Consider the following 8,234-nt stretch of genomic DNA (forward strand, 5'->3'; position numbering starts at 1 on the left):
CGGCTGCACCACCCCTTCCCTTCCCGGCGCTATCCTCCCAGAGTCTGAGGCCCGCGCCCAGTGCAGTTTTCCAGCTGCTGGGCCAGTGTTTGCGCCCTCGTTGGCCATGTGGGGTTCTGGTGCTCTGGGCACCGCGCACCCGCCCGTTAGGGCTGCCCTCCCCGTCTTCGCGCGGGCCCCCCTTGAGCTCATCCGAGGACGTCGCCCATGGGACCGCCTTTTCCCCGGTGTGGCGGGGGGGGTGCGCTGACTCCATCCTTAGTACCTGAAGCTGGGACCCCAAGTGCTTCCCTGTAGAAAGGCGGAATTCCAGACGGCAGTGCAGGCCAGCTCCCGTCCCACGCTGGCGCGAGGAGAAGGGTGTTCAGGCCCCGGACCTGGGCTCGGCCCGCAGCGTGCGTGGGTGTTAGCGGAGGGTGTTTTCCACCTAGGACGCCCCACCCCGGATGGAGCCCGGTGCTGTGCGTGGTACACTTGGAGCCATTAGGACCCCTTCGCTCGCTGGGCCTTCACACCTTGGAAGGACGCCCGCCCCCGTCCTGTCTGCCGTTCTCTCGGCCCGTCCCCTTCCTGGAAAGGCCCCTTCCGGTGCCCTCCTGCCCTGCGGAGCAGAACCCCACACTAGGGAATCCGGGAGGCTGAGCCTGGTTTCCCGTGTTCCCCTAGGCGAGCAGCCGCGTGGCCAGTGTAAACATTCCAATTTAGTTCGAGAGATCGTCTCGGCTTTCCATTACCCGCGCCAGCGAGGTCGGACACGCGCGGCGAGCACCGTGCCCTGCGCACCGTGCCCTGCGCACGTGCCCTGCGCTCCCTGCCCTGCGCTCCGTGCCCTGCGCTCCTGCCCTGCGCACCGTGCTCTGCGCTCCGTGCCCTGCGCACCGTGCTGTCGGCTGGACTAACGCACGTCCCCCTTCCTCCTCCCTGTGCCCTCCTGCCAGGCTCAGCGTGGGCAGCGCCCTGCGCGTGGCCGTGGGTGCAGCCAGGTGGCCCTGCGCCTCTGTGGGGCAGCAGAGCTGTGCATCTCAGCCTCGCAGGTGCGGAGGGGCCCCCACCCGGGTCCCCAGGGCCGTGGGGGTTAGGGGCGAGGAAGCCCAGCGGCGTGCGTCACAGCATAGCACCTGGAGGCCAATGCTGGCTGAGATCGCAGTGGAACGGAAACAGGCTGAGGTCAAGGAGGAGTTTCAGGCGGTAGCAGGGGCAGCAGGGGCACGGTGGGGAGGAGACCATCCCTCCCCACAGTGTCACTCAGACTGTGAGGTGCTTGCCCTTCCCAGAAGGTCCTGCAGCCCCTTGGTTCTGGGGAAGCCAGTAGTGCGAAGCGGATACAGAACAGCCGCTGGAGTCCAGTCCGCAGAACCGTGCCCTGGAGTCTCCCATCAGTGTCGGGGGAGTTCCACCAGGGCTCCAGGGCAGTGCCTCCCGGGGTCAGCATGCCCAGTGGAGTGGGGACGTCTGTTTTCTCTCTCTGTCCTCCAAGTGTTAACAGAGAGGTCACCCTGGAGAAGTCACCGTCCCCTCCAGGGCTCCAGTGAGCTAAGAGACAAGTCCCCTCATTGCTCAGCTTGAATGTCCTAGGGGCACCCCCGGTTCCAGAACCCAGATCAGACCCTTCACCCAGCATAGAAAGGCTGTCCTGGGTTCCGTCCAACTTCAGCCCCACCTCCTCCGCTCCTCAGAGGCGGTCTGTGCTCCCGCCTTCTGAGCCATCTCTGGCCTGCACACCCGTGCGCCTGCTGCCCTCCTGCCGGAGCTCCTTCCTGGCATCTGCCCGACCCTGCTGGGAGGACGCCCTCCACCCAGGCAGACCCTTGTTGCCTCCATGGTCATCAGCTGCCACCCTCCCGGGTCCCTCCAGCCCCTCTAACACAGGACCTCTGTCCTGTACAACGCTGCTGACCTGTTGGCCGCCTCGCTCACCATCAGCCCACAGCTCCTCACAGCCACCTTGGCCAGCTTTGCTGAGCGTGTACTAAGTGCTAGGCACTTCTCCAAGGCTGACACTTACTTGTTAACCCTGCAGTGGCGCTTTACTGGGGATGCTGTTATTTTCTCCATTTAAAAAATGAAGGAGCTTGGGCCAGCAGGTGGCATGGTAGTTAAGGCACTGGACTTCCACATGGTGGACTGCAGTTCGAGTCCTGGACCTGGTGGCTTGCTTTCTCACTCTCTCTCTCTCTGTCTCTCTCTGGTGAGTGTACATGCCATATAGCAAATTTTAACAAAATAATAATAACAAATAAAAATCAAGTAATTTAAAAAAAAAGATGAGTGTGCAGGGTCACAGGACATGGTGCAGCTCTTGCTTTTGCTTAATAGATTAGAATTTGATCCCAGGCACGCTGGCTCCGTGGCCTTCACCCACTAAGCCCACTGTCTCGTAGGCATGGACTGGGTCCCTAGACTGGGCACCCTGTGGGCACCCTGTAAGCCCCATGAGCTTGCTGAGGCCAGTCAGGCCTGAACAGGGCAGTCCAGAAGTGGGGGTGAACAGGACCGCATTCTCACGGTTGGCTGTCAGTTCTCCACGCTTCCTCAGCTGACCCGTCCTCCATCAGTGAGGGAACATGCTCTCGTCTTCTGGTTTAAACGCAGGTGTGGGGAGGAGTAGAAGCCGGCGGTGGCTGGCAGCTATCCAGACACACGGGGCCATGCAGTGCCCCAGGGAGACCTGGGCCCTTTGCCTGCCGCAGCTCCCAGTGCGACCTAGGCAGGCCCTCACCGCCCGCGCCCCTGCATCCCCTGACCTCATAGCTGCCCTGCGGGCCGGGATCGAAGACCGCCGTACACCAGCTCACTTCCGGCAGGTGAGGGTGGCAGAGCTGTCCCAGTTTTCTTTTTGGGGTATAATTTCTTGTCTACGAAGCTGCTAGCATCCTTGTCAATGAAGCTGATAGTATCTTTGTAGAAATCATTTTCAGTGATGAGCTTGATGTACTTTTCTGTTTTTTTTTCTATGCAAAAACGCGTCATGACGTTCCCGACGTCTGCTGTACACCTGTCGCATGGGCTTCCTTTCTGACGTGTCAGGAAACAAGTCATCTCTGCTCTCAGTTGGTCTAAGTGCTACAACTTCCTAAACCCAGCCCTGTGCTGGAAGCTGCTTTGTACCAAGAACAGAAAAGTCCCGAAGGAATGGTGAGGTCAACATTATCTTTGCAAAATGACATGTAATTAAGTCATGTCTGAGCGGGTCAGTGTAATCTGCCTCCTGTCATGATGGAGGGAGAAACCGTAGCGTGCTGCCCGGGGGAAGGCGTGCGGAAATGCCAGTGTGCAAACTCGGCGTGGAGACGCAGGGAGGCCTCCGAGCGCAGGTTCCGTGCTGGGGGCTCCCGGCTCAGGCCCCCTCTGGGAGGAGAGGCCAAATGAACGGACTTAAAACAGAAAACAGGAGGTTTGGGACATCTGGGGTATCTTCAAAATTCTCTGTAGTCACTTTAGGAGTTCTGCACCTCAAAAATGATCTGATTGGTCAAATTGGGGAGGGGTGTTTTCTAGCTCCCCGGGGGACGAAGTTTCCCAGGGTGTGTGTCAGCGTGCAGCAACCCTCGGAGTGTAGAGGCGTGACCGCAGACGATCAGGGCCTTCCTGTGTAATGGATCGTATCAGTGCTCATTTTTAAAGTTGTTTTGTGACAAAACTCGCTAAACCCTGTGGCCTCGTGTTTACTTTTCACATGTGAAGAGCGCCTGCATTTCTGGGCTCACCTCGTAAGGGACACGTTACAAACCCCCTTATCCTGACTCAGGCCGCTCTTGCTCGCCTGTGCCCATCTGGCCTGGGCGTGGTGCCCAGGCAGGTAATGGGGTGATCTTTCCCTTCCCTGCCCCACCCCCCAGTGTTTTCATAAAAAGCTTGCTCTGTTTTCTGTGTTTTTTTTTGGTTTACATTTATTTATTTCATGAAAAGAGGGAGAGAGAGAAATAAACACCACCAGCAGGACCCCGTGCCATGAGCCACGCCAGGCCCAGCAGCAGCGTGTGCACAGGGACTCCTGGGGACTCAGGCTGGCCCCCGGCAGGCCACTCCCTCTCCCCTGAGGACAGGACTTCCTCTGAACTCCGACCCCTGCTGCCTCCGTATTCTTTTTTTTTTTTTTTTTTTTTTACTGTGGGATGTGTGCATTAACCAGCGGGTGGGGATGAGTGGGACACTGCTCCAGGAGGATGGCTGCACTGAAGTCCCTTCTCCTCCCTTCTCCTCCTGGGATTTTGGGCACACATACATGTGTCCAGAGTGATTTCCTTTCTTTTTAAAAATAATTTTAATTTAATTTATTTATTATTCATCAATTTGACCAGAGAGAGAGAGAGGAGGAAATTGTGAAAGAAAATGAGAAACCAGGCCTAGGAATCGAGCCACAGTTGGCCGTGTGGGAGCCCCGCACTTTATCCACCATGCCACCCACCAGCCCCCAGCATGATTTTCAAGGGCTGGAACGACGCACCCAGCCACATAGAATCCTGCTGCCTTAACCACCACACCACCGGCTGGCCCAGAATGTTACTTCTCTGAGATCCAGTGTTTTTCACAGTGACTGTCCCTATTAGCAGAGACAGATATGTCCCATCCCATTTATCTCATGCTGTCCCATACACTCATACTCAGATACGTGTTCTGTATTCTAGATTCCCAAGTATACATAATCGATACATAAATTTGCTAGAAGGCCCAGAGAGAGAGAGAACCCCCCTGGGGAGATAATCCCTTCTGCTCCATTCTCGGGATTTTAGACACGCACACACATGTACCTAGCATGTTTTTCAAGGCACCAGGTACAGAACTCGAACCACGCAGTTGGCCATGTAGGATCCAGCCCCCTTAATCATCATGCCACTGGGCGACCCATACTGTGGTTTGTCTAAGAGTTCCCTTATTTGCCCAAGCCCTCTGGTACATCAGCAGCATACTGAGCTGCAGTGCTGCAGGCCACGTGGCTGACTCCGGTGTGGATTCCCGGCCCGTCAGCCTTAAACACACCAGGTGTGTGCACTGACGCCCTGACCTGACAAATGGGGACATTAGTGGAGGAGACTGCAGGTGACAAGACCCCGCTGAGTGCCCTCTTCCTCATCCTTCTGCATGCACGCACACGTGCCCTCTATCATGGATAATAAACAATTCTCTATTGTTGAACATCTCATTATTTACACGTTTTTATATTACAAATAATGCTGCAATAATAATGTGTCGATTCGTCATTGCACGTAAGTGTTTATAAGTTTCTGAAAGTCAAATTCCTGGTGCAAAAGGCTTGTACACATGGCATTTTTGGGTACAACTCTTATAAAAATCTTTTACTAGCTTCTGTGTTTTTCAATGTTAGAAACCAAACGCAGTTGAGATGCCTCTGCCAGGGTCCCCTGTAGAGAAGAATTTCTGGACACATCTAGTGAAATAGCTGTCTGTATCTATTCAACTATACTCCTTCAATTCTGAGATGTATATTTTTTCATTTTTTAACAGTTCTCAATTGGGGATGCATCGTAGAATGGACACATATAGGCGTGTCATAGTCCTTACCCAGAGAATCTATTAAATTGTGCCCCTTACACATCAATGGCATTTTGGAATCAGGGAACTAAGACCCTGTGTTTCATAAGCGTTTATGTGCGTGTGCCCTTTGAGTTCATTTGGGAATGATCTTTATGCTCATTTAATGATGAAAATATAGTTTTAGTTATTTTCCCATAGAAGCAGTCTTGAAAACCCGCAAAGTTTTTGCAGAAAATCCATTTTATCAATAAATACTGTTTTATCGGAGTCTGCTCTAGTGATTCAAAAGAAAACCTTGATTTACTAAAGAGCTTCATTTCAAGGAGAAATCTAGTCACCCACAGCACCTTGAGAAATACGAACATCGTGTTCCTTAGGGTTACAGAACTTAGGAGTGGGGCGAATCCCTGTCATTTGTAGGGAAGCCAACTTCCGGTGGCTCAGCAGAAGGTATGCTGTAGCTCGCGCTCTGCTGATGAATGTAAAGCCGTACTGAGTGCGTGTTGCCGGGCAGGAAGGCTCTGAGTCACGGCTGATGACAGCTTAGGCGCAGAGGCCGGCATGGCTGCCTGGCTGCTGGCATGTGGCAAGCTTCCACCCTGAGCTCCCTGAGGGCAGTCACTTCCCTGGAGCTTGGCCTTGGCACTCTGGTCCCTCAAGTCTGTTCCTCCCTTTGTGTTTAATTAGGGTTGAAATCTGCCTTTATCTTTGCTGTGTGTGCAGCTCAGCTTGCAGTCCCGCTCCCCACCTCCAGGCACCCCCACCCCCACTCCCACCCTCACCCCTCCCTCCAGGCACAGAGGCTCCTAGGTCATCAGGAATTGCTTTAAACAGTTGGCACTCCAGCAGTTGGTGTAATGGCTGTATCGCTGGACTCCCATGTAGTTGACAGCGCTTCGAGTCCTGGACCTGGCGGCTTAAACTCACACTGGGAGCGCGTGTGTGCATGCCTAAGATCCCGAGAGGAGAATGGAGGAGACGGCATTGCAGCGGGCCATCCCCCCCGGGTGTGATTTCTTGTTTTCTGTCTCTCTCTCTCTCTTTCTTTCGAGTGCACGCTCCCTATAGCAAAAACCTCTCCAAAAAAAAAAAAAAAAAAAGAAAGGGGAAAGAACCAAATTTCTTGCTTTCTGTCTGTCTTTCTCTCTCTGTCTTTCTGGTGAGCATGCATGCCCTACAGAAAAAAAAAAAAAAAAAACCCCCACAAAAAAAAAAAAAAAAAAAAAAGAGAGAGAGAAGGAACCAGTCGGCCCTCAGTAAGTGCTCTCAGCTGGGGGCCTCTTGGGCGTTTCTTGTGTCTCCCCTGATAGTGTCCGGGAGGGTGCCCGAGCCAGCGTGCTGCCGGGGCCTGTCTGACCCACGCCTGGGAAGATGGCAGGCCCTGCCCGAGCACCGAGCAGGCACGGCTGTGCTGGGCACCGTCCTTGGCACCAGGGGAGACGGGGACTGACATTTTCAGTTGCTTTTTGTGAAATCAAAGATCAAAGACCCGGCTGCCGTTTCCTCCCTGCGCAGACCGCAGCTTCCTTCCTCTGGGTGAAACCCTCTGCAGCACACGCTGCTCTGCTGCTCCGGCACCTCCTCACCGAGCGCCACGGCCACATTCGGTCACATGACGTTTCTGCAGGTGCCTCTGTCCCCCGAGTGGACCCCAGGCAGTCACCGAGCGGGCCAGCCAGGGTGTATTTTGTTTCCAGTCCTCGAGGGAAGAAAGACTGTGGAGGTCCTCGCTAGATTTCGGCCATTTTCGGTCCTGGGCCCTTTAGAGAAGCTGCTGAGAGCTGTGGGGGGCAGGGTGAGCACGTAGGAGGCCACCGGAGGCCACTTCTCCCCTAAGTGGCTTGTTTCAGCAGGTGTTCGGTGTGTCACCCGGCGACTCTGGAGATCGGACTGAACTGGCGTCAGCAGGGGCAGCCTGGGGGCGAGGTGCTGGCCCTGCTGTTGATGGGGGCATCAGTCTGGGCTGGGGGAGCATCTGAGTGCCCCCCAAAGGGACAGCCCCGGCTCCAGGACGTTCTCACACCCCGAGCCGCACCCTCGCCAAGAGGCCTCCGGATGGAACGGGCTGCTCCTGGACGAGCCGGGCGTTGGCCCCACGGAGCCCTGCCCGGCCCTCACCTGAGTGACCACTGATGCTTCCCAGGAGTGAGGCCTCCTCGTTTGACGCTGTTTTCCCACCCAAATATTGGGCCGTCGGGAAAAGCCATGGTATGTTTTTGCATAGAAAACACATCATGACTTTCCCGACAACCTAGCAGAACGAAAGCCGGGGTAGGCAGGTGCAGGCTACACTCCGACGGCCCTGAGCAGGGACCAGCCCAGAGCAGGCCCTCGGGGCTGCCAGGTACAGCCCGTCGGTGCCACCGCCCTGCCGAAGCACCATGGTGCTGTGGAGTGCACACTTGAAAGACACACACACACACACACATACACACACACATACATACACACACATACACACATACATACACACATACACACATACATACACACATACACACATACATACACACATACACACATACATACACACATACACACATACACACACATACACATACACACATACACATACACATACATACATATACATACACACATACATACATATACACATACACATACACATACACACATACACACATTCTCTCATACACATATACACACATACACACACTCACACATACACATACACACACATACACATACACACACACATACACACACATACACACACA

The 8,234-nt window shown here is 54.7% G+C and overlaps 1 protein-coding gene and 1 pseudogene across 3 annotated transcripts in view; both read left to right on the forward strand.

Moving 5' to 3' along the window:
- Positions 1-8,234, forward strand: part of TNFAIP8 (TNF alpha induced protein 8) — a 139,532-nt gene that overhangs the window by 32,361 nt on the left and 98,937 nt on the right. Inside the window, exons 1-2 of one of the 3 annotated variants that reach the window (XM_027765895.1) lie at positions 2,410-2,804; positions 3,028-3,135. The exons of the other annotated variants lie outside the window; for them this stretch is intronic. The gene's annotated coding sequence lies outside the window, so the exon portion shown is untranslated. Of the gene's footprint in view, positions 1-2,409; positions 2,805-3,027; positions 3,136-8,234 lie in introns of those variants that run through there. 3 annotated transcript variants of the gene reach the window in all.
- Positions 1,129-8,234, forward strand: part of LOC114004742 (KATNB1-like protein 1) — a 9,063-nt pseudogene continuing 1,957 nt past the window's right edge.

Source organism: Tupaia chinensis, unplaced genomic scaffold (assembly GCF_000334495.1).
Source record: "Tupaia chinensis unplaced genomic scaffold, TupChi_1.0 Scaffold139897_1, whole genome shotgun sequence".
NCBI lineage: Eukaryota > Metazoa > Chordata > Mammalia > Scandentia > Tupaiidae > Tupaia > Tupaia belangeri.